This window comes from Triticum aestivum, chromosome 6A, assembly GCF_018294505.1.
Source record: "Triticum aestivum cultivar Chinese Spring chromosome 6A, IWGSC CS RefSeq v2.1, whole genome shotgun sequence".
Taxonomy (NCBI): domain Eukaryota; kingdom Viridiplantae; phylum Streptophyta; class Magnoliopsida; order Poales; family Poaceae; genus Triticum; species Triticum aestivum.
In genome coordinates this window covers 551,092,348-551,119,664 of record NC_057809.1, presented here as the reverse complement: position 1 = coordinate 551,119,664, position 27,317 = coordinate 551,092,348, and positions in this window count along the sequence as shown.

Sequence of the window (27,317 nt, the reverse complement as noted above, 5' to 3'; positions counted from 1 at the left end):
GACTATGATGAGACTTTCTCACTCGTAGAGATGCTAAGAATCTGTTGGAATTATATTAGCAATTACTGCATTATTTATGAAATCTTGTAGATAGGATGTCAAAACATTGTTTCCTCGACGTTTTTTTGAGGAAAGGTTGTATGTGATACAAACCGGAAGGTTTTGTCAATCCTGAAAGATGCTAATAAGTATGCAAAGCTCCAGCAATCCTTCTAAGGACTGGAGTAAGTATCTCGGAGTTGGAATGTATGCTTTGATGAGATGATCAAAGATTTTGGGTGTATACAAAGTTTATGAGAAACTTGTATTTCCAAAGAAGTGAGTGGGAGCAGTATAGAATTTCTGATGAGTATATGTTGTTGACATATTGTGGATCAGAAATGATGTAGAATTTCTGGAAAGCATATAGGGTTATTTGGAAAGTGTTTTTCAATGGAAAGCCTGGATTAAGCTACTTGAACATTGAGCATCAAGATCTATAAGGATAGATCAAAACGCTTAATGGTACTTTCAAATGAGCACATACCTTGACATGATCTTGAAGGTGTTCAAGATGGACCAGTCAAAGAAGGAGTTCTTGCCTGAGTTGTAAGGTATGAAGTTAAGACTTAAAGCTCGACCACGGCAGAATAGAGAGAAAGGATGAAGGTCGTCCCCTATGCTTAAGACATAGGCTCTACAGTATGCTATGCAGTGTACCGCACCTGAAATGTGCCTTGCCATGAGTCAGTCAAGGGGTACAAGAGTGATCTAAGAATGGATCACAAGACAGCGGTCAAAGTTATCCTTAGTAACTAATGGACTAAGGAATTTTCTCGATTATGGAGGTGGTAAAATAGTTCGTCGTAAAGGGTTACGCCGATGCAAACTTTGACACTAATCCAGATTATTTTGAGTAGTAAACTGGATTCGTATAGTAGAACAGTTATTTGGAATAGCTCCAAATGTAGCATAGTAGTTGCATCTACAAGATGACATAGAAATTTGTGAAGTACATACGGATCTGAAAGATTCAGACCCGTTGACTATAACATCTCTCACAAGCATAACATGTTCAAACCCAGAACTCATCGAGTGTTAATCACATGGTAATGTGAACTAGATTATTGACTCTAGTAAACTCTTTGGGTGTTAGTCACATGGGGATGTGACCTTGAGTGTTAATCACATATCGATGTGAACTGGATTATTGACTCTAGTGCAAGTGGGAGACTGTTGGAAATATGCCCTAGAGGCAATAATAAATTAGTTATTATTATATTTCCTTGTTCATGATAATCATTTATTATCCATGCTAGAATTGTATTGATAGGAAACTCAGATACATGTGTGGATACATAGACAACACCATGTCCCTCGTAAGCCTCTAGTTGACTAGCTCGTTGATCAATAGATGGTTACGGTTTCCTGACCATGGACATTGGATGTCATTGATAACGGGATCACATCATTAGGAGAATGATGTGATGGACAAAGACCCAATCCTAAGCCTAGCACAAGATCATGTAGTTCGTATGCTAAAGCTTTTCTAATGTCAAGTATCATTTCCTTAGACCATGAGATTGTGCAACTCCCGCATACTGTAGGAGTGCTTTGGGTGTGCCAAATGTCACAATGTAACTGGGTGGCTACAAAGGTACACTACAGGTATCTCCGAAAGTGTCTGTTGGGTTGGCACGAATCGAGACTGGGATTTGTCACTCCGTGTAAATGGAGAGGTATCTCTGGGCCCACTCGGTAGGACATCATCATAATGTGCACAATGTGATCAAGGAGTTGATCACGGAATGATGTGTTATGAAACGAGTAAAGAGACTTGCCGGTATCGAGATTGAACAAGGTATCGGGATGCCGACGATCGAATCTCGGGCAAGTATCGTACCGCTAGACAAAGGGAATTGTATACGGGATTGATTAAGTCCTTGACATCGTGGTTCATCCAATGAGATCATCGTGGAACATGTGGGAGCCAACATGGGTATCCAGATCCCGCTGTTGGTTATTGACCGGAGAGTCATCTCGGTCATGTCTGCATGTCTCCCGAACCCGTAGGGTCTACACACTTAAGGTTCGGTGACACTAGGGTTATAGAGATATTAGTATGCGGTAACTCGAAAGTTGTTCGGAGTCCCGGATGAGATCCCGGACGTCACGAGGAGTTCCGAAATGGTCCGGAGGTAAAGATTTATATATGGGAAGTCTTGTTTTGGTCGCTGGAAAAGTTTCGCGCATTATCGGTATTGTACCGGGAGTGCCGAAAGGGGTCCGGGGGTCCACCAAGGGGGTCCACCTGCCCCGGGGGGCCACATGGGCTGTAGGGGTGTGTGCCTTGGCCTATATGGGCCAAGGGTACCAGCCCCAAGAGGCCCATGCGCCAAGAGATAAGGGAAAGAAAGAGTCCTAAAGGGGGAAGGCACATCCTAGGTGCCTTGGGGAGGATGGACTCCTCCCTGGCCGCACCCTTCCTTGGAGGAAGGGCCAAGGCTGCGCCACCCCCTCTCCCTTGGCCCTATATATAGTGGGGAGAAGGGAGGGCAGCCATACCTAAGCCCTGGCACCTCCCTCTCCCTCCCATGACACATCTCCCTCCTCCCGCAGCGCTTGGCGAAGCCCTGTTGGAATCCCGCTACTTCCACCACCACACCGTCGTGCTATTGGATCTCCATCAACCTCTCCTCCCCCCTTGCTGGATCAAGAAGGAGGAGACGTCGCTGCTCCGTACGTGTGTTGAACGCGGAGGTGCCATCCATTCGGCGCTAGGATCATCGGTGATTTGGATCACGACGAGTACGACTCCATCAACCCCGTTCTCTTGAACGCTTCCGCGCGCGATCTACAAGGGTATGTAGATCCACTCCTCCCTTGTTGCTAGATGACTCCATAGATAGATCTTGGTGACACGTAGGAAAATTTTGAATTTATGCTACGTTCCCCAACAAGGACATCACCCAAGCACCGGTCCACGCACATACCAAATTATCAAAGTAACGAATGCGAATCATATGAACGTGATGAAAACTAGCTTGACAATAATTCCCATGTGTCCTCGGGAGCGCTTTTCTCTATATAAGAGTTTGTCCAGACTTGTCCTTTGCTACAAAAAGGATTGGGCCATCTTGCTGCACCTTGTTTACTTTCATTACTTGTTTCCCGTTACAAATTACCTTATCATAAAACTATTTGTTACCGACAATTTCAGTGCTTGCAGAGAATACCTTACTGAAAACTGCTTATCATTTCCTTCTGGTCCTTGTTGGGTTCGATACTCTTACTTATCGAAAGGACTATGATAGATCCCCTACACTTGTCCATCATCAAGACTCTTTTCTGGCACCGTTGCCGGGGAGTGAAGCGCCTTTGGTAGGTGGAATTTGGTAAGGAAAAATTTATATAGTGTGCTGAAATTTACTATCACTTGATAGTATGGAACAAAATCCTTTGAGGGGCTTGTTCGGGGTATCTTCACCCCGACCAGTAGAGCCAAGAGTTGCTCCTCAACCTACTGAACCTACTGAAAATGTTTACTTTGAAATTCCTTCGGGTATGATAGATAAACTACTAACTAATCCTTTTGCAGGAGATGGAACATTGCATCCCGATTTACACTTAATCTAAATGGATGAAGTTTGTGGGTTATTTAAGCTTGCAGGTATGCCCAAGGATGTTATCAAGAAGAAGGTCTTCCCTTTATCTTTGAAGGGAGATGCATTGACATGGTTTAGGCTATGTGATGATATGGTATAATGGAACTACAACCGATTGAAATTGGAATTTCATCAGAAGTTTTATCATATGCATCTTGTTCATCGTGATTGAAATTATATATATAATTTTTGGCCTCGCGAAGGAGAAAGTATCACTCAAGCTTGGGGGAGGCTTAAGTCAATGTTATATTCATTCCCCAATCATGAGCTCTCAAGAGAAATGATTATTCAAAAAATTTATGCTCGGCTTTCTCTCAATAATCGCTCCATGCTCGATACTTCTTGTACTGGCTCTTTTATGATGAAGACTATTGAATTCAAATGGGATTTGTTGGAGGGAATTAAACGCAACTCTGAAGATTGGGATCTCGACGAAGGTAAGGAGTCAGGTATAACATCTAAGTTTGATTGTGTTAAATCTTTTATGGATACCAATGTTTTACGTGAATTTAGCACTAAATATGGACTCGACTCTGAGATAGTAGCTTCTTTCTGTGAATCCTTTGCTACTCATGTTGATCTCCCTAAGGATAAGTGGTTTAAATATATTCCTCCCATTGAAGTAAAAGTAGTTGCACCTATTAAAGTTGAAGAAAAGACTATCACTTATGATGATCATGTTGTTCCTACTGCTTATATTGAGAAACCACCTTTCCCTGTTAGAATAAAGGATCAAGCTAAAACTTCAACTGTGGTCAACAAAAGTAATATTAAGACAACCAAACCCCCTGAGCAAATTAAGGTTGAACCTAGTATTGCTATGGTTAAAGATCTATTGGCTGATAATGTCGACGGGCATGTTATTTACTTCTGTGATGAAACTGCTATAATTGCTAGACCCGATAGTAAAAATAAAAATAGACTTGTTGTAGGCATGCCTGTTATTTCTGTTAAAATAGAAGATCATTGTTATCATGGCTTGCGTGATATGGGTGCTAGTGCAAGTGCAATACTCATTCTTTATATCAAGAAATTATGCATGATATTGCACCCGCTGAATTAGAAGATATCGATGTTACAATTAAGCTTGCCAATAGAGATACTATTTCACCAGTTGGGATTGTTAGAGATGTTGAAGTCTTGTGTGGGAAAGTTAAATATCCTACTGATTTTCTTGTTCTTGCTTCCCCACAAGATATTTTTTGTCCCATTATATTTGGTAGACCCTTCTTGTATACTGTTAATGCCAGGATAGACTGCGAAAAGGATGTTGTTACTATTGGTTTAGGGGATATGTCTCATGAGTTTAATTTTGCTAAATTTCATAGACAACCCCGTGATGAGGAATTTCCTAGTAAAGATGAAATTATTGGTCTTGCTTCTATTGCCGTGCCTCCTAGTGATCCTTTAGAACAATATTTGCTAAACCATGGAAATGATATGTTTATGAATGAAAGAAGAGAAATAGATGAAGTATTATTTAAACATGGACCTATTTTGAAACACAACTTGCCTATTGAAATCCTAGGTGTCAGTGTGGAACGACACCTATGGGATCACAAGAATCACTACTACGGTTGTCGGGGCACAGGGTTGCGAGAAGAGCAGGATTAGTAATTAGCACAAGCATCGTTTACCCAGGTTCAAGCCGTGAGGATGCTGTCGGTGTCAAAACCGGCGGATCTCGGGTAGGGGGTCCCGAACTGTGCGTCTAGGCAGATGGTAACAGGAGGCAGGGGACACGATGTTTATCCAGGTTCGGGCCCTCTTGATGGAGGTAATGCCCTACGTCATGCTTGATTGTTCTTGATAATATGAGTAGTAGAAGAGTTTCCGGTCTTGGAAGTTCGGGTTCCGGGATGTTGCCCGGTAAGTCTGGCCCGCCGCCTGACTCTAGGTTCAGGGCTTGGGTGATGTCCTCCCGTAAGCGGGTATCCGGCTCGGAGAGCTCAGGAATCCGGACATAGTTAGTCCTCAAGATAGAGGAAGAATCGCCGCATTGTTCCTCCACCACCGCAATATGATGGGTGACTGGTGGAGAGTTAATCTTCCTTTGATCGGGTTTAAGCCCAATCCGATCATAGTCCATAGCGACTCCCAAGGCGGCGATGCGATCCAAGAGCTCGTTTAGGGATGAGAGCTCCATTGGATCCATCTGCTCGGCGAATTCCGAGCCGACATGGAGGCTGTTTTCGATTACCCGAGAAGTCATCGTCGGTGCAGCAGCCGAACGGGCGGTCATGATGAAAGTGCCTAGCCGGAGAGTTTGGCCGACAGCCAGGGCTCCCTAGGCGGTAATGTTGTTTTTCACAACATGATGAGGCATCCTTCCTTACGGTGAGGACACAGTGGAACTCTCAATGAAAGCACCAATGTCGGTGTCAAAACTGGCGGATCTCAGGTAGGGGGTCCCGAACTGTGCATCTAGGGGGATGGTAACAGGAGGCAGGGGACACGATGTTTACCAAGGTTCGGGCCCTCTTGATGGAGGTAATACCCTACGTCCTGCTTGATTGTTCTTGATAATATGAGTAGTACAAGAGTTGATCTACCACGAGATCGAAGAGGCTAAACCCTAGAAGCTAGCCTATGGTATGATTGGTGTTGTCGGTCCTACGGACTAAACCCTCCGGTTTGTATAGACACCGGAGGGGGCTAGGGTTACACAGAGTCGGTTACAAGGAAGGAAATCTACATATCCGTACTGCCAAGCGTGCCTTCCACGCCAAGGAGAGTCCCATCCGGACATGGGACGAAGTCTTCAATCTTATATCTTCATAGTCCAACAGTCCAGCTGTCCGGATACCCCCTAATCCAGGACTCCCTCAGTAGCCCCCGAACTAGGCTTCAATGATGATGAGTCCGGCGCGCAGATTGTCTTTGGCATTGCAAGGCGGGTTCTTCTTCAAACTCTGAGTACCTGCTAAATAGTGTTCGGCTTCTCATAAATGTTGCGCTTCTTGGCTTCTACGTCCAATAATGGCCATCTTCCACGTGTCAAGCGAATGTGAGGAGCCAGGGTGTTTTTACATTTACCACCCCATTTATGTGAATGGACTATCTATTAAAGAGACGAGGATCCTCAGATCCAAACCACACCATCCTCCCTCAGCGAGCATTCATCGGAGCGCGCCTGAAAAAATCCATCCCAACATGGCCGGCCAGTGCATCTCCTCCTCTCGCTCCCGCAGCCCCAAGTCCGGAGACTGGGAGAAGTGTTCCGTCCCGCATAGCCAATTAGTGAAGCTACGGACCCAGGGATTCCTCCCTCCAGCGTATAGGGTCTCGGTTTGAGCCGGGCTCGCCACCTATAATGGCGGGGAGCAAGCGGAGAGCTTTCCCAACCCCTCTAAGGGAGACCGGGTATGCCTTGTCCCTTATTTGTTAAGGGGACTCGGATTTCCAATCCATCCATTTCTCCGAGGGCTCCTGGAGTTCTACGGCCTCCAGTTGCACGACCTCACCCCTGCCTCCATACTGCACATCGCTGGTTACGTAGCCCTTTGCGGGCTGTTCCTGGGTTGCGAAGCTCATTTCGCGTTGTGGAAGAAGTTGTTCTGCCTTGTGCCCCTTACACAGAGGGGATCAATATATCAAGTGGGCGAAGCCGAAGTATGGCGCAGCGCCGGGACCGAATACCTATCTGGTACCCCGAAGAAGACGTTCGAGGACTGTGGCCTTCGGAGTGGTTTTATATGGAGGATGTCCCTCTCCCGGATCCTATCCGGATTGTTCTTCCTGAGTTCGACAATGCCCCTTTGAAGAAACACCTAAGCTGGCACCCATGGAGCCCACGGGAGGAAGATGATAGAGATGTATTTTATCTGATGGGCTGGATAAAGTTGCTGGCCAAATCGGGACTGACCATAACCGAGGTTATGTCAATATGCAGTATGCGGGGGGTGCAGCCACTTCAATATCGAGGCCACCCCATGTGGCACTTCAACGGGGAAGATGATGCCACTCGCTGCGGGCGCAAGGGACCGGACTCAGTTGCTGCTCTAGCAAAAATTCTATCTGATCTGTATAAGGGGGAAGAAGAGGAGTTCCTCCGCATCAAGCCACGGGATGGATTCTCCATGAACAACCCTTGGAGCTGGGTGAGTGTCCGCTCTTTTTACTTCCATCCTACCCTTGTTTTCGTGATAAATATTTACCTTGCCGTTTCATCGCAGGAACTGCGTAAGGCGGTAGGGGAGATCAATAGCCCACCTCTACAACCGGAGGATCCTGAACGGGTCCTCGACCCCGTCCTGAAAGAGGATCCGGACATATTCGTGGAGCTGATTGATAGGATTTTCTATCAGCTAAGCTGTGATGACGCCATGGTGGCCATTACAGCCGACTACCCTGGGCTACTCCCGGCCTCGCAGTAAATGAGACCGGAGTCTCAACCTTTGAAAAGGATTTCCTTTTATGCACTTCACCTACCGTATACAAATGGTGTTTTATAGGGAAGGCCCTCGGGACGCCGTGTCGAGCCCACGGCGACTCGCCAACAAGGGGTTTCAAAGCCAGACAGGCTAAAAAGGAAGGCGGTCCGGACGGAGACGCCAACGCAGAGGTATGATGCAACACCTCACTCTTTGGTTGTCGTCTTTAAAAACATAATAACACCCGTGTTTCCTAGAAGGAAGACCGCTCACCGGACAACATCCGGAGAGGTCGCCGATCATGCCTCTACCAGTTGGGCTCCAGGGCTGGACACAGAGGCGGAAGCTAACACGAGGTACACATTGGATGCTCCTTCTACAGAGGATGCGGATAAGATATCCGCTACGAATTCCAAAGTGGAGAGCGCCATGAATCACAGGTGTCGTCGAGCCGTACTCTGTGATGCTTGTTTCTCCTAAGAGGTGTTTGATGCATTCAACTCGAGAGATGCGTATATCCGTGCTGCTCAAAATGGTTTAGCCAGAGCCACGGACCAGTATGTAAAGGATGTACGGGTAAGAAAATTTGATGAGTATATATATCAGTAGCCCCTGAGGCTTGAAACAGTTGGCACAACTGATTTAAGGATCATTTATTGTGCAGGTTCTTACAGAGAAGAATACTCGACTGTCACAGGAGCTGGAGGAATGCAAGACCCAACTTCGGGCCACCGTTACCGCATTGAAGGAACCTGAAAAGTCCCCAGCCAGTAACATTTGTTTCAAAGAATGATAGGTACCATATAGTGTGCGGCACGGCTGCATATCTAACAATAGATATTGCAGATGACTCCGGAGAGAATCCAGAGGACCAGCATGTTTTACGACAGCTAAAGGCTGGCGAATGCATGCTGACTAAGGTCAGGCGGGAGAAAAAAAATCTCCAAGACGCCAATACCAAGCTGAGCGCGGAACTGAAAGATGTTCGAGCCCAGCTTGTGGACCCCGAGAAGGAGAATAAGCGTCTTCGACGCGGCATTTTCAGTAAGTGCTTGAACGAACCATTAAAAGGGTGCGGCGGAGAAGCCGGATAACAGAGTTATGTCTGCAGGTATGCTGACGGGTCGTACCACGGAGGAGATGCCCGGGTCTGCGGGTGATATTCTACCCGAGCTCTCACAACTACACGAACAAGTTTGGCAGGTGATGCAAGATATTGCCTAGGCCTTGTGGCCATTTGTCTCCCTGCCAGCAGGCATTGGAGAGCTTGCGGAGAAGCTCAAGGGAGCACGGCGGCGCTTCCGATTATGGAAGATATCGGCCTACCGTCAAGGTGCCACGGAAGCCTGGGCCATGGTGAAGACGCGGTATACCAAGGCTGACCCAAACCACATGGCCGAGGTCGGGCCTATAGGGCCCGATGGGAAAGAGATCCCCGTTAGCTTGGTGTATAGGCAAGTAGAATTAGCTGCAAAGTATTCCCAACAGGGTCGTAGACTAGATAGCCTGTTGGATAGTATAGAAGAGGAATTTAGTCAATCTACATGACTATGTAATTAAAGTGACATGTAAAATGCCTTCTAGCCGGATTGTAAATCATTTGTCATGGCAGACCTTTTTGCTTCAACCTCGGGACCTGATAGTCCGGAGTGTATCCGAATACCCACTCGGTTATATAAGAACCGGGGTATGCGTGGAAACCAGGCGTAGGGGTCATTAGTGCTTGAACAGACAAGTACCCAACTAGTTATGTTATATTACATGGGTAGTAAGAAACATCTTCTAGGGAGAATAGTTCCGTTAAGGGTTCCTTTCCCTGGGTACGCATGCCCTAAAGTGCATGTCCGGACTGCGAGAGGAGACGCAGGCAAAAACATCTGGGGCCACATATGGAAAATAAATAAAAACGGTAGCTTTCGGCTTCACCCAGTCTGAGGTACACATCTGGCTGACCTGACAGTAACAATCGTAGAGGTGCTCCCCTTATGCCCTAGCCGAATTAATGGGAACGTAGGGCATAAATACAAGAGCCAGGCAACCCAGCTTGGCCAAAACTTAAGTCATATCGATGCATATAATGGCGAAGAAAAGGTACATGCGGAAGAATAACACATGTGCGGGGCGTGAAGCCCAGATAAATAATTAAGCTTCTATATAAGAAGCCCCCAGGTATAATGAGCGCGGTTAGCACGTCAATAGTGTGCAAGCAAGGCACAAGTTGGCCCTTGAAGGCTTTGAGAAAGAATAAAATAAAGAAAGAGAGAGAAAAGACAGATAATGTATATGCAAAAAATGGACAGAGGAAGGAGACGAACATAGAGTCCGGCACTAGGCGTAGAATCTTCGGAGCCTGGCTGCGTTCCATGGGTTCGGCTCGAGTCGATTATTAGATGCATCCCGCAGACGGTACACTCCACCGGTCAGAACTTGATCAATAATGAAGGGACCTTCCCATTTGGGCTCGAGCTTGGTCTTTTTCTTCTCCGGCAAGCGTAGAACTAGCTCGCCAATGTTATAAGTTTTGGCCCGTACTTCTCTGCTTTGGTATCTGCGAGCCTGTTGTTGATAGAATGCGGAACGGGCTTTTGCCACATCGCGCTCGTCCTCCAGGGTGTCCATACTGTCCTGCCAATCGAGCTCGGCTTCTCTTTCTTCGTACATGCGCACTCAAGGTGAGTCATGAATTATGATGCAGGGCAGAACCGCCTCTGCGCCGTACACCATAAAGAAGGGTGTGTATCCGGTAGTACGATTCGGCGTGGTCTGCAGCCCCCAGAGTACGAAGTCGAGCTCCTCTACCCAGTGCGTGTTAGATTCCTTTAAGGACCGCACTAATCTGGGTTTGATGCCGCTCATGATAAGACCATTTGCTCGCTCAACTTGGCCGTTAGTTTGTGGGTGATAGACAGAGGCATAATCGAGCTTAATGCCCATGTTGCTACACCAGAGTTTTACCTCATCAGCCGTGAAGTTCGTGCCGTTGTCAGTGATGATGCTGTGGGGGATGCCATAACGGTGTACAGCCCCGGATATGAAGTCTATCACCGGTCCGGATTCGGCCATTCTAACAGGTTTGGCTTCTATCCATTTGGTGAATTTATCCACCATGACCAGTAAGTATTTTTTTTCTTATGGGAACCCCCTTTAAGGGGTCCAACCATGTCAAGCCCCCAGACCGTGAAGGGCCAGGTAATGGGGATTGTTTGGAGGGTGGTGGGTGGCATGTGGCTTTGGTTTGCGAAAAGTTGGCGACCGACGCAGCATTGGACCAAGTCCTGTGCATCTGCCCGGGCCGTCGGCCAGTAGAAACCTATACGGAAGGCCTTTCTTACAAGGGCCCGGGCTGCGGCGTGGTGGCCGCCGAGTCCGGCGTGAACTTTTGCCAAAAGATTCTGCCATTCCTCTTCGGAGATGCACCTTTGAAGGACTCCGGTTGTGCTTTTTTGTACAATTCTCCCTCATCGACCCTGTAGGCCTTGGATCGCCGCACTATGCAGCGTGCCTCATTTTGGTCCTCGGGAAGTTCCTGCCTAGTTAGCTAGGCCAGGAATGGTTCTATCCACGGGGCGATGATGGCCATTAATACGTGGGCTAAAGGTGTTATTTCGGTGGCAGAGTCTCCGATTATGTCAGAGTTTTCGGCATCGGGCACTTTGGCCGGGTCCAGACTATTGTTACCGGTGTCCCCTTCCCATACCACGGATGGCTTAAACAACCTCTCCAAAAATATGTTGGGGGGGACCGCATCACGTTTTGCGCCGATGCAGGCGAGGATATCCGCCGCCTGATTGTTTTCTCGAGCCACATGGTGAAATTTGAGCCCCTCGAACCGAGCTGAAATCTTTAGGACGGTGTTGCCATAGGCCGCCATCTTCGGATCCTTGGCATCGAAGTCTCCATTTATTTGGGATATTGCGAGGTTCGAATCCCCACGCACCCCAGGCGTTGAATGCCCATGGAGACTGCCATCCGAAGACCATGTAACAGGGCTTCGTATTCGGCTGCGTTGTTGGAGTCTGTATACAGTATTTGTAGTATGTATTGAACGGTATCTCCGGTTGGGGACGTCAGGATGATGCCAGCCCCCAGGCCAGCCATCATTTTGGAGCCGTCGAAGTGCATGATCCAATTGGAGTATGCACCGTACTCTTTAGGGAGTTCGGCTTTCGTCCATTCGATGACCAAGTCGGCCAATACTTGCGATTTAATGGCTCGCCGGGGTTTGTATGTTATATCGAACGGGAGGAGCTCAATGGCCCATTTGGCAATCCGACCCATGGCGTCGTGGTTGTTTATAATATCATTAAGTGGCACTTCCGAGGCTACTATAATTGAACACTCTTGAAAGTAGTGTCGCAGCTTTCGGGATGCCATGAATACCGCATAGGCTATCTTTTGATAATGTGGGTACCGTGATTTGCATGGAGTGAGGACAGTGGATACATAATATACCGGCTTTTGAAGGGGGAATTTATGTCCGTCCGTTTCTCGTTCGACGACGAGCACTGCACTTACAACCTGATGAGTTGCCGCAATGTACAACAACATTGGTTCACCGATGTTTGGCGCGGCCAGGATTCGGTTGGTTGCCAGTATGGCTTTTATTTGTTTCAATCCAGTTGTGGCAGTGTCCGTCCACTCGAAGTGTTCGGTGCGTCGAAAGAGGTGATAAAGGGGTAATGCCTTTTCTCCTAAGCGGGAGATAAAGCGGCTTAGAGCCGCCACACATCCGGTTAATTTCTGGATTTGTTTGAGGTCCGTTGGTATAGCCAACTGTGAGAGAGCTCGGATTTTGGCTGGATTTGCTTCAATTCCTCTACTGGAGGCAATGAAACCCAGGAGCTTTCCGGATGGTACACCGAAAACGCATTTTTCTGGATTGAGCTTGATGTCGTATGTTCGGAGGTTGTCGAATATGAGCCTCAAGTCGTCTATTAGAGAGTCGATGTGTTTGGTTTTGACGACCACATCATCTATGTATGCCTCTACTGTTTTGCAGATCTGTTTCTCCAGACATGTCTGAATCATGCGCTGATATGTTGCGCCGGCGTTTTTGAGCCCAAAAGGCATTGTGCTGAAACAGAAGGGGCCGTATGGTGTGATAAATGCCGTTGCGGCTTGGTCGGACTCCGCCATCTTGATTTGGTGGTAGCCGGAGTATGCGCCGAGGAAACACAATGAATCATGTCCTACGGTAGCATCGATAATTTGATCGATGCGGGGGAGGGGGAAGGTATCCTTTGGGCAAGCCTTGTTGAGGTCCTTGAAATCGACACATAGGCGCCAGGATTTGTCCTTCTTTGGTACCATCACCAGGTTTGCTAGCCAGTCCGGGTGTTTTATTTCTCTAATGAATCCGGTCTCTAATAACTTGGCTAGTTCCTCTCCCATAGCTTGCCTCTTAGGTTCAGAGAAACACCAAAGAGTCTGCTTGACCGGCTTGAATCCCTTTAGAATATTAAGGCTGTGTTCGGCCAGCCTGCGTGGGATTCCTGGCATGTCTGAGGGGTGCCAGGCGAATATGTCCCAATTCTCGTGCAGGAACTCTCGTAGTGCGGCGTCCACGGCGGGGTTGAACTGTGCCCCGATGGAGGCTGTTTTTGTAGGGTCCGTTGGGTGGACCTGGAATTTGACTATTTCATCCGCTGGTTTAAAAGAGGTGGACTTGGATCTCTTGTCAAGGATCACGTCGTCCCTGTCCACTATGGAGCGTAGCGCAGTTAATTCCTCAGCCGCAAGGGCTTCGGATAATGCCTCGACAGCCAATGCGGCTGTTTTGTTTTCGGCATGGAGTGCTGTGTCCGGATCACTAGCGAGAGTGATGATTCCGTTGGGCCTGGGCATTTTGAGCTTCATGTACCCGTAATGGGGTATAGCTTGGAAGATGGTGAACGCCTCCCGCCCTAAAAGGGCGTGGTATCCGCTACTGAACGGGGCCACTTGGAATGTAATTTCTTCGGACCTATAGTTCTCTGGCGTGCCGAATACCACATCTAGTGTGATTTTCCCAGCACAGTGTGCTTCCCGACTGGGGATGATTCCTCTAAAGGTTGTGCTGCTTTGCTCAATGCAGTTCCAGTCTATTTCCATTTTTTGAAGAGTTTCCTCATTGATGAGGTTTAATCCACTGCCGCCGTCCATGAGTACTTTAGTGAGTCGAAAGCCGTCCACAATTGGACTGAGGACCAGTGCAGCTGGTGCTCGGGCTGTTTGGAATTTAGGTTCATCACTGGCATTGAAGGTAATAGTTGTGTCACTCCATGGATTTATTGCTGCCACGTGGGAGATTTCGGCAAGGCTGCGGAGTGTTCGCTTGCGCCTATTATTTGATGCAAAGGTTTCAAAGACTGTTAATACCGTATTGTTATCCCCGGGATGGTGCTCTGTGGCACCTAGGATGAGAAGATCCTCACCAGTTTTGGCCACCTGCCGGAGTACCCAACATGCTCTAAGGTTGTGTGTTGGTATGGTATCCGCTGAACTATGAATTTTCCAGGGTCCGTTGAGCCATCCCTCCAACACGGTTCCATGCCCCGTAGAGGGGCTTTGCTTCTTTGTAATTAACTCGGGTGTCTTACGATAGTGCACCCTTTTACTTCGGACTGGGTGTATATTCGGAACCGGATTATCCCAAAATTTCGTTTTGGTTTTCCAGGCGCTTTCCATCGCACAGTACTTTCATACTATGGAAGCCAAGTCGGTGAAGCATGATATGTCACGGCGACTTATGGCGTTAAGGATTCCCTTGTCCCTGCAATTATTGCAGAAAAATGAGACTGCATCTTCCTCGCGACAGTCCTTAACCTTGTTCATCACAAGGAGGAATCTAGCCCAATAATGATGTACTGTTTCCTGGGGCGCTTGCCTGATGTAGGAAAGATCGTTTATGTTGGGTGGCTGGCTGGCTTTGAGTCCGAACCGTTACCCGATCTGAAACCCAGGGGCCGAGGAGTTTCCGATCTTGGAAGTTCGGGTTTCGGGATGTTTCCCGATAAGTTTGGCCCGCCGCCTGACTCTAGGTTCAGGGCTTGGGTGATGTCCTCCCGTAAGCGGGTATCCAGCTCGGAGAGCTCAGGAATCTGGACATAGTTAGTCCTCAAGATAGAGGAAGAATCGCCGCATTGTTCCTCCACCACTGCAATATGATGGGTGACCGGTGGAGAGTTAATCTTCCTTTGATCGGGTTTAAGCCCAATCCAATCATAGTCCATAGCGACTCCCAAGGCAGCGATGCAATCCAAGAGCTCGTTTAGGGATGAGAGCTCCATTGGATCCATCTGCTCGGCAAATTCCGAGCCGACATGGAGGCTGTTTTCGATGACCCGAGAAGTCATCGTCAGTGCAGCAGCCGAACAGGCGGTCATGATGAAACTGCCTAGCCGGAGAGTTTGGCCAACAGCCAGGGCTCCCCCGGCGGTAATGTTGTTTTTAACAACGTGATGAGGCATCCTTCCTTATGGTGAGGACACATTGGAACTCTCAATGAAAGCACCAATGTCGGTGTCAAAACTGGCGGATCTCGGGTAGGGGGTCCCGAACTGTGCGTCTAGGCAGATGGTAACATGAGGCAGGGGACACGATGTTTACCCAGGTTCGGGCCCTCTTGATGGAGGTAATACCCTACGTCCTGCTTGATTGTTCTTGATAATATGAGTAGTATAAGAATTGATCTACCACGAGATCAAAGAGGCTAAACCCTAGAAGCTAGCCTATGGTATGATTGTTGTTGTCGGTCCTATGGACTAAACCCTCCGGTTTATATAGACACCGGAGGGGGGCTAGGGTTACACAGAGTCGGTTACAAGGAAGGAAATCTACATATCCGTACGGCCAAGCGTGCCTTCCACGCCAAGGAGAGTCCCATACGGACACGGGACGAAGTCTTCAATCTTATATCTTCATAGTCCAATAGTTCGGCCAAAGGATATAGTCCGGCTGTCCGGATACCCCCTAATCTAGGACTCCCTCAGATGCATAAAACCCTAGTCCTGCTTTGGTGGATGTATTTCAGAGAGTTCTTGAGCTCTTGAACTAGCTATGGTGGGCGCGTGTTTCCAAAGAGCCAAATCCTTCTCCAGTATGCCATGGGCCTCCTTTTATAGTCGAAAGGGCCGGCCACAGTGGCATACAGGAGGTGGAAAGGCGTACAGTATTGCGAGCTTATCAATCGTATTACAGGACAAGGTGCATTTAATGTTCCACTGAGGTGTCCCTAGCTTTATCGGGGATGGGGCGAGGCCCGTCCCATCCGTCGCCGCTCCTCCTCGCTTCGACACGCGCCCTGGCCAATGATGCGTGCAGTGCCATGTAGGTAGGAAGGCAGCTGAGGTGGCATGGTGGTGGAGCCTTCACGAAGATCTTCATGCCGCCACGCAGGCACTTGATGAGTTGGCCTGGGAGCTGCATGTTGCCACATAGGTGCCTGCTCAGCTGGTTGAGCTGGCAGCCGCATGCGAACGGCGGCGGAGACTTGGTTGGTGCGGGTCTGGTAGTGGCCCTGCTGGCGTCCTCGCTGAGGGCCTTGCCGGGTGGCCCGACAAGGGTCTTGCCGTGGCGCGCTGTTGTTCCCGGCAAGGATCTTGCCGGGGGTCTGGTGGCCTTCCTCGGCAAGGATCTTGCCGAGGGCTGTTGTCTTTTAATCCTCATCTGATCTTGAACATTCCTTGGTCTTGACAAAGATCTGCATGCCACCATAGAGGGGCCTCCAAAGCCCTAGTTTCAACGTGGTTGGCTGAGTTGGAACCCGTGGGCTCGAGGGTGGCTCACTCCGCTAGTGTGGGCGAGCCGCCCTGGCAAGGGTCTTGCCGGGGCCGCTGAGGCTACCCCCGGCAAGGATCTTGCCGGGGGAACCTGCTTCGCCTCTCTGCGTCTTTGCGGTCTTGGTCTTGGCATTGCTCAGGCCATCTTGGGCTTTGGTTTTTCCTTGGTTCACCTCCCCCGCTCTTCTTGGTTCGGCGGCGAGTGCGGCTTCGACTGTCCATGCATAGGTAAAGGGTACAAAACTGCGCCCCCTCTTTAGTACACCGACAGGAGCCCCCGGGCCTGGGCAACACATAAGTGTGACACGTTGTTGGGCCAGCCCCAAAATGGTGCGCGGGCAGGCAGGGCGGTTTTTACCGCAGTAAAACTTTTCACGCGCCGCGCTTCCCACAACCTATGTTGAATGCACGATGTGGAGGGGTGCGCGTGACATGGGCGGCATGTGTGGGGCGGTTCCCGCACGCATGCGTCACATCGCAGTAAAGAGGCGGCTCGCGCCTTCCTCGTAAAAAGAGGCGGCTCGCGCCTTCCTCGTAAAAAGAGGAAGGCGTGGAGGCGCGGCTCATTTACTGAATGGGTCCGGGTTGCGGTCATCAAGGCGTCCACACCCCACGATCACGGGGTGGGGAGAGGTCGCTTCACCCGTCCCCTCGGTTCTGCATGTTCGCCACGCGTCCTTCATGCGCCTGGGGTGGCAAGTGGTGGAGTCGGGAAACCGGGCCGTCGCTGGTTGGGGCAGCGGGTCGGTCTTGATCCCCTGCACCTCTGGTGTCTGGATTGGTCGAGCGGGGCGGCCGAGCCCCGTCCCCGCCTCTTTATAAGGAGAGGGAAGGGGGGATGGCACCCCGCATTCTTCAATCTTCTATCTCCTCCTGCTTCTGCTTCTTCCTCTCATCCGCCATGGAGAAGGGGAATTCCAGTCCCTTGACGGTGGCAGCGAGGGTCGCCGCTCGACAACGCGTCTTCCTCCTCCTGAGCCTGCGACGGTGGAGCCGGCTGCAAGGGGAAGGGGGAGGGGGCGAGGCCGTGGGCGCGGCCGCGGCAGAGGTTGTGGTGCTCGGGGAAGAGGAGGACGGGGCGGCGCGCCGGCCTCGCCCCCGCCAACGATGCCTAATCCGACAGAGGGCCACGTTGAAGACCAGCCCTGCGAGTTCTTCATCAGGTTGCGCCGGCCTCCGCGCCGTCGTCTTCGTCTCCCCTCCCCGTTTGCTCGGGTGATGGGGCGTGACCCGCCCCAAACCCTCAGGTTGCACATGAGGGGCTGTGGGAATGGGGCACGCGGGTCGACGTTGACTTTCCAGCTCCTCGGCTCATGTACCTCCGACGTAGATGGAAGACGTTCGCCCGCATCCACAGCTTGATGGCGGGGCTCGTCCTCTACTTCAAATTAATGGAGGACGGCCTGCTCTCCATCAAGGTCTTCGGACAGTTTGGAACTCACCTGAAGTGCTGCGTGGAGAGCTCCTCCGACGGAGATTCCGACGATGGAAGCTCTTCCTCGAGTGATAGTGATGATGAGGACAACGGGGCAGATGACGGGGACGAGTCCGGCTAGGCGTCGGACGCCCCACGCCTGGGCGGGTGCGGCAGCAGCAGCATCTGCACCTGGCCGCTCCTCCGGCGGGGTTTCGCCGGGGGAGGAGCCAGCTCCTCGAACTTCTTGGGGCCGTCTCCTTGGGCAGATGGCGTCGGGAGGCTACGGAAGAGGAAGAGGGCGGGCGGCAAGGCCGTCAACTCGGATTATGCGGGCACCGACGCCTTCATCGCGTATTGTCGGTCCTGCCGCCTCGCCTTCCAGCTCCTTTCCCCGGCATCGTCATTACCGGCCCACCCTTGGTTAGCCACCGAGGTGTTCTCTTGGTGCTTTCTGCTGCTCGTAGCTCGTCTAGGCGCCCCTTTTGACCTTTAGCCTTCTTAACCTGCCTCCTGAGGAGAGGGACAAGAAAGGGATTACGGGCATCTTATCTCTTTTTTAGTTTGTAAGCCTGCGGGCCTTCATTTAATTTAGAACTTGTAATCCCCTTGCTCATGTTTTTCATTCCATATGAACTGTACCTATATGGGATGCTTTTAATGAAAAAGGGATGTTTGCCAGGTTTTTCGTTCGTGGGTAGACCCCGCGACAAGGAGAAAATCCTTGTTATTATTTAAGATAAACGTTTTTCGCCCGACAACAGGCCTTGCTGTCCCCCTCACTTCACTCGACCATTCTCGCGCTCTTGGCGGAGGCAGGGATGAAGTGGGCTTAGGCTCCTCATTCTATCTCCTCGCTGCCACGGCTACAACCAAATCCAGACCTAGGAGGTGATCCTTAGGTATAGGAAAAAGGGGAGCACGGTAGTTTGGAGATAAAACGAGGTTTCACATGCCCCAGTTCCGTTCCGAAATGCATGATAGAGGATAAAAGACTTATCTGGATCTGCAGCCCCCGGCAACCTTGTCTCGCCGCGATTGGATCCTTGTACTTGCAGCCCCGGCATCTTTGGTTTGCCGGTGTGGGGATGCCGGTCCGTTCTCTTTCTTCCAAGTAGCGTAGCAGAAGTGCTCATGTGCCCTGTGAACCAAAGGAGGACAGAAAAGAACAAAGAGACGCGCACTCAACCTCTAGGCTAGGGGTTAGTCGCCGCTAAGCACTATCAACCCTAACCAAGGAAGAAACTCGAGCTAGCATGCATGCTATAACTTAGGGCGCCAGCGCTTCATTTATTTGTGCTCACGGTCTGCGACTGGCTTTGTACAAAGGGTTACATGCCTTGCCGGCAAGGCTTGTACAAAAGGTGGCTTGTCGGGGGGGCAAGCCGCGCCTTATGGTTAAAACTTGTGAAGATGATCAATGTTCCAGGAGTTGCTCACTGGACCGGCATCTTCGGTCTCCAGGCATACTGCGCCGGGCCTGGTGACTCGTATTACCCGATAAGGGCCATCCCACTTCGGTGTCAACTTGTTGGAATTCTTGGCCGACTGAATGCACCGAAGAACAAGGTCGCCTTCCTCAAAGCTTCGGGCATGAACCTTGTGGCTATGGTAGCGGCGCAAGGCTTGCTGGTAGCATGCTGCTCTCACAGCCGCCCGAAGATGATCTTCCTCAAGGACCGTCGTGTCATCTTGCCGCAACTGCTCTTGCTCAAGCTCATCATAAGCGAGCACTCGAGGTGACCCGTATATGAGTTCCGTGGGGAGAACTGCCTCCGCCCCGTATACTAGGGCGAAGGGTGTCTGACCGGTGGCTCGATTTGGCGTCATCCTGATTGACCAAAGAACCGTCAGCAACTCATCAATCCAGCACCTTTCGCTCTTGTGCAGCCTGTCAAAGGTCTTCGTTCTCAGGCCTCGCAACACTTCAGTGTTCGCCCTCTCTGCTTGGTTGTAGCTCCGGGGGTGTGATGTCTACTACGCAACCTTATTCTTGTAGACGTTGTTGGGCCTCCAAGTGCAGAGGTTTGTAGGACAGTAGCAAATTTCCCTCAGGTGGATGACCTAAGGTTTATCAATCCGTGGGAGGCGTAGGATGAAGATGGTCTCTCTCAAACAACCCTGCAACCAAATAACAAAGAGTCTCTTGTGTCCCCAACACACCCAATACAATGGTAAATTGTATAGGTGCACTAGTTCGGCGAAGAGATGGTGATACAAGTGCAATATGGATGGTAGATATAGGTTTTTGTAATATGAAATTATAAAAACAGCAAGGTAACTAATGATAAAAGTGAGCATAAACAGTATTGCAATGATAGGAAACAAGGCCTAGGGTTCATACTTTCACTAGTGCAAGTTCTCTCAACAATAATAACATAATTAGATCATATAACTATCCCTCGACACGCAACAAAGAGTCACTCCAAAGCCACTAATAGCGGAGAACAAACGAAGTAGAGTCACTCCAAAGCCACTAATAGCGGAGAACAAACGAAGAGATTACTGTAGGGTACGAAACCACCTCAAAGTTATTCTGCCGGGGGCCTTGCCTTGCCGGCACCAGGTCGTGCCGGGGGAATCCTTGGCTCGCCGTCCCCTGGTTCTGCTGTCACCACTGCCTCCTCGTCGACCTCCCTCTGTGCCACCAGTGTGGCGCTGACCACTTGATTCGTTGCCGCTAGGTATAGCAACAATGGTTCTTGTGGCTTAGGTGCAACCAGTTGATACGTCTCCAACGTATCTATAATTTTTGATTGCTCCATGCTATATTATCTACTATTTTAGACATTATTGGGCTTTATTATCCACTTTTATATTATTTTTGGGACTAAGCTATTAACCGGAGGCCCAGCCCAGAATGGTTGTTTTTTGCCTGTTTTAGGGTTTCGAAGAAAAGGAATACAAAACGGAGTCCAAACGGAATGAAACCTTCAGGAACGTGATTTTCTCATCGAATAAGACTCATGAGACTTGGACCCTATGTCAAGGCACACAATAGGAGGCCACGAGGTAGGGGGCGCGCCTGCCTACCCTAGGCGCGCCCTCCACCCTCGTGGGCCCCCTGTTGCTCCACCGACATACTTCTTCCTCCTATATATACCCACGTACCCCCAAACGATCAGATACGGAGCCAAAACCCTAATTCCACCGCCGCAACTTTCTGTATCCACGAGATCCCATCTTGGGGCCTGTTCCAGAACTCCGACGGAGGGGGCATCGATCACGGAGGGCTTCTACATCAACACCATAGCCTCTTCGATCAAGTGTGAGTAGTTTACTTCAGACCTACGGGTCCATAGCTAGTAGCTAGATGGCTTCTTCTCTCTTTTTGGATCTCAATATAATGTTCTCCCCCTCTCTTGTGGAGATCTAGTCGATGTAATCCTTTTTTGCGATGTGTTTGTTGAGATCGATGAATTGTGGGTTTATGATCAAGTCTATCTATGAATAATATTTGAATCTTCTCTGAATTCTTTTATGTATGATTGGTTATCTTTGCAAGTCTCTTCGAATTATAAGTTTGGTTTGGCCTACTAGATTTATCTTTCTTGCAATGGGAGAAGCGCTTAGCTTTGGGTTCAATCTTGCGGTGTCCTTTCCCAGTGACAGTAGGGGTAGCAAGGCACGTATTGTATTGTTGCCATCGAGGATAACAAGATGGGGTTTTCTTCATATTGCATGAGTCTATCCCTCTACATCATGTCATCTTGCTTAAGGTGTTACTCTATTTTTAACTTAATACTCTAGATGCATGCTGGATAGCGGTCGATGAGTGGAGTAATAGTAGTAGATGCAGGCAGGAGTCGGTCTACTTGTCTCAGACGTGATGCGTATATACATGATCATACCTAGATATTCTCATAACTATGCTCAATTCTGTCAATTGCTCAACAGTAATTTGTTCACCCACCATAGCATACTTATGCTCTTAAGAGAAGCCACTAGTGAAACCTATGGCCCCCGGGTCGATCTTTATCATATTAATCTCCTACTACTTAGTTATTTCCTTTGCTATTTACTTTGCCTTTATTTTACTTTGCATCTTTATCATAAAAATACCAAAATTATTATCTTATCATATCTATCAGATCTCACTCTCGTAAGTGTCCCTATAGGGATTGACAACCCCTATTTGTGTTGGTTGCGAGGATTTATTTCTTTTGTGCAGGTGCGAGGGACTCGCGCGTAGCCTCCTACTGGATTAATACATTGGTTCTCAAAAACTGAGGGAAATACTTATGCTACTTTGCTGCATCATCCCTTCCTCTTCGGGGAAAACCATCGCAGTGCTAAAAGAGGTAGCAAGAAGGATTTCTGGTGCTGTTGCCGGGGAGGTCTACGCAAAAGTCAATATACCGAGTACCCATCACATACCCTTATCTCCCGAATTACATTATTTGCCATTTTCCTCTCGTTTTCCTCTCCCCCACTTCACCCTTGCCATTTTATTTGCCCTCTCTCTCTCTATCCTCCCTCTCTTTCTCTATTTGCCTCTTTTTGCCTGCTTGCTTTTTGTTTGCTTGTGTGTTAGTTTGTTTGCTTGTCGTTATGGCTAGTCCCTTATCTTCTCCATTGTCACCCGAGAATGAAATTCTAAATTTTAAGCAAAGGGAGGGATAAAACCTAAAAGATGATTGGTATAGAACTTGGAATGCTCAAAATAGATCCACGAGGAAGCAATCTACTTCCGTTCTTCTTCGCAATTTTTATGTAGGCATTACTCCTTGGCACAGATATGTTCTTGATACTATCACCTGAGGGAATTTCTTGGGTAGCCATACTTTTTATTCTTATAATGCTATGATAGATTTATTTGGCTCACCCCCTCTCTTGGTTAATGGAACTATATTAACTTTGGAGCATGTAATGCAAAGTCTTGAGATTATTGAAAATAAGGTTGCTACCGTAGAGTTAATTGAAAATTTGGATAAAAAGATCCACAACCTAATCTCTCAATATGGATCTAAAGTAGGAGTTACTTTGAAAGATATTAAAGAAAAGGAACCCATAGTTAATGAGAAAATAAATCACGATTCCGCTAGGATCGATAAACTTGAGAATATTATTACCAACTTGGGAACCACTTTTTCTTCCGTAAAGAATACTCCAAGTCCTTCCACTAAAGTTTCCGAGCTTATGTATGTTCCTAAAAATAAGGGTGAATCCTCTAGTAAGGAAAATGCGGATCTTAAATCCATAAGTGTTCATCCCAATCTTTTTGCTATCATTAAGGAACCATTTGTTACTAATGAATTTTTTGATATTGTGCCTAAAAGTTTGATAATTACTAAACAGAAAGAAATTCCTAAAGATGGTAGATTCCTAATTGAAGAATTGCCTACCACAGATGGCAATACCTAGATCTATTCTTGCTTGTTATGCCTATCTAGGGGCGTTAAACGATAGCGCTTGTTGGGAGGCAACCCAATTTTATTTTTATTCCTTGATTTTTGCTCCTGTTTAGTAATAAATAAATTATCTAGCCTCTGTTTTGGTTGTGTATTTTGTGTTTAATTAGTGTTTGTGCCAAGTAGAACCGTTGGGAAGACTTGGGGAAAGTCTTGTTGAACTTGCTGTAAAAAATAGAAACTTTAGCGCTCACGAGAACTGCTGTCATTTTTATTTGGAAAGTGATATTTAGTTAATTCTTTTTGAAGATGATTAATAGATAAATTCCCCACGTCCAGAAATTTATTTTATAATTTTTGGGGTTCTAGATCTTGCGCTAGCTACAGATTACTACATACTGTTCTGTTTTTGACACATTCTGTTTTTCGTGTGTTGTTTGCTTATTTTGATGAATCTATGGCTAGTAAAATAGTTTATAAACCATAGAGAAGTTGGAATACAGTAGGTATAACACCCATATAAATAAAGAATGAGTTCATTACAGTACCTTGAAGTGGTCTTTTATTTTGTTTCGCTAACGGAGCTCACGAGATTTTCTACATTAAGTTTTATGTTGTGAAGTTTTCAAGTTTTGGGTAAATATTTGATGGATTATGGAACAAGGAGTGGCAAGAGCCTAAGCTTGGGGATGCCCATGGAACCCCCAAGATAATCTAAGGGCACATAAAAGCAAAAGCTTGGGTATGCCCCGGAAGGCATCCCCTCTTTTGTCTACTTCTATCGGTAACTTTACTTGGAGCTATATTTTTATTCGCCACATGATATGTGTTTTGCTTGGAGCGTCTTGTATTATTTGAGTCTTTGCTTGTTAGCACAATCATCCTTGCTGTACACACCTTTTGAGAGAGCCATATATGATTTGGAATTTGTTAGAATACTCTATGTGCTTCGCTTATATCTTTTGAGTTATATAATTTTGCTCTGGTACTTCACTTATATCTTTTAGAGCACGGTGGTGGATTTTTTTTATAGAAACTATTGATCTCTCATGCTTCACTTAGATTATTTTGAGAGTCTTAATAGCATGGTAATTTACTTAAAATCCTAATATGCTTGGTATGCAAGATTAATAATAAAACTTTCTTATGAGTGTGTTGAATACTATGATAAGTTTGATACTTGATAATTGTTTTGAGATAAAAAGATCGTGATATTAAAGTTCTGCTAGTTGAGTAGTTGTGAATTTGAGAAATACTTTTGTTGAAGCTTGTGATTCCCGTAGCATGCATGTATGGTGAACTGTTATGTGATGAAGTCGGAGCATGATTTATTTATTGATTGTCTTCCTTATGAGTGGCGGTCGGGGACGAGCGATGGTGTTTTCCTACCAATCTATCCCCCTAGGAGCATGCGCGTAATACTTTGTTTTGATAACTTATAGATTTTTGCAATAAGTATATGAGTTCTTTATGACTAATGTTGAGTCCATGGATTATACGCACTCTCAATCTTCCACCTTTGCTAGCATCTCTAATACCGCGCACCTTTCGCCGGTATCATACACCCACCATGTACCTTCCTCAAAACAGCCACCATACCTATCTATTATGGCATTTCCATAGCCATGCCGAGATATATTGCCATGCAACTTTCCACCGTTCCGTTTATTATGACACACTGCATCATTGTCATATTGCTTAGCATGATCATGTAGTTGACATAGTATTTGTGGCAAAGCCACCGCTCATAATTCTTTCATAATTGTCACTCATGAGTCATTGCATATCCCGGTACACCGCCGGAGGCATTCATATAGAGTCATATTTTGTTCTAAGTATCGAGTTGAAATTGTTGAGTTGTAAGAAAAATAAAAGTGTGATGATCATCATTATTAGAGCATTGTCGCAGTGAGGAAAGGATGATGGAGACTATGAGTCCCCCACAAGTCGGGATGAGACTCCGGACGGAAAAAAGGAGAAAGTAAAAGAGGCCATAAAAAGGCCCAAATAAAAAAATAAAAAAATGAGAGAAAAAGAGAGAAGGGACAATGTTACTATCCTTTTACCACACTTGTGCTTCAAAGTAGCACCATGATCTTCATGATAGAGAGTCTCCTATGTTGTCACTTTCATATACTAGTGGGAATTTTTCATTATAGAACTTGGACTGTATATTCCAATGATCGGCTTCCTCAAAATGCCCTAGGTCTTCATGAGCAAGCAAGTTGGATGCACACCCACTTAGTTTCTTTTTGAGCTTTCATATACTTATAGCTCTAGTGCATCCATTGCATGGCAATCCCTACTCACTCACATTGATATCTATTGATGGGCATCTCCATAGCCCATTGATACGCCTAGTTGATGTGAGACTATCTTCTTCCTTTTTGTCTTCTCCATAACCACCATTCTATTCCACCTATAGTGCTATATCCATGGCTCACGCTCATGTATTGTGTGAAGATTGAAAAAGTTGGAGAATGTCAAAAGTATGAAACAATTGCTTGGCTTGTCATCGGGGTTGTGCATGATTTAAATATTTTGTGTGGTGAATATAGAGCATAGCCAGACTATATGATTTTGTAGGGATAACTTTCTTTAGCCATGTTATTTTGAGAAGACATAATTGCTTTGTTAGTATGCTTGAAGTATTATCATTTTTATGTCAATATGAACTTTTGTCTTGAATCTTTCGGATCTGAATATTCATACCACAATTAAGAAGAATTACATTAAAATTATGCCAAGTAGCACTCCGCATCAAAAATTCTGTTTTTATCATTTACCTACTCGAGGACGAGCAGAAATTAAGATTGGGGATGCTTGATATGTCTCCAATGTATCTATAATTTTTGATTGCTCCATGCTATATTATCTACTGTTTTGGACATTATTGGGCTTTATTATCCACTTTTATATTATTTTTGGGACTAACCTATTAACCGGAGGCCCGGCCCAGAGTTGCTGTTTTTTGCCTGTTTTAGGGTTTCGAAGAAAAGGAATACCAAACGGAGTCCAAACGGAATGAAACCTTCGGGAACGTGATTTTCTCATCGAATAAGACTCAGGAGACTTGGACCCTACATCAAGGCACACAATAGGAGGCCACTGTTGGAAATATGCCCTAGAGGCAATAATAAAAGCATTATTATTATATTTCCTTGTTCATGATAATTGTCTTTATTCATGCTATAATTGTGTTATCCGGAAATCGTAATACATGTGTGAATAATAGACACCAACATGTCCCTAGTAAGCCTCTAGTTGACTAGCTCGTTGACCAACACATCATTAGGAGAATGATGTGATGGACAAGACCCAATCCTAAACATAGCATAAGATCGTATAGTTCGTTTGCTAGAGTTTTCCAATGTCAAGTATCTTTTCCTTAGACCATGAGATTGTGTAACTCCCGGATACCGTAGGAGTGCTTTGGGTGTGCCAAACGTCACAACGTAACTGGGTGACTATAAAGGTATACTACGGGTATCTCCAAAAGTGTCTGTTGGGTTGACACGGATCAAGACTGGGATTTGTCACTCCGTATGACGGAGAGGTATCACTGGGCCCACTCGGTAATGCATCATCATAATGAGATCAAAGTGACCAAGTGTCTGGTCACGGGATCATGCATTACGGTACGAGTAAAGTGACTTGTCGGTAACAAGATTGAACAAGGTATTGGGATACCGACGATCGGATCTTGGGCAAGTAACATACCGATTGACGAAGGGAATTGTATGTGGGGTCTCTTGAATCCTCGACATCGTGGTTCA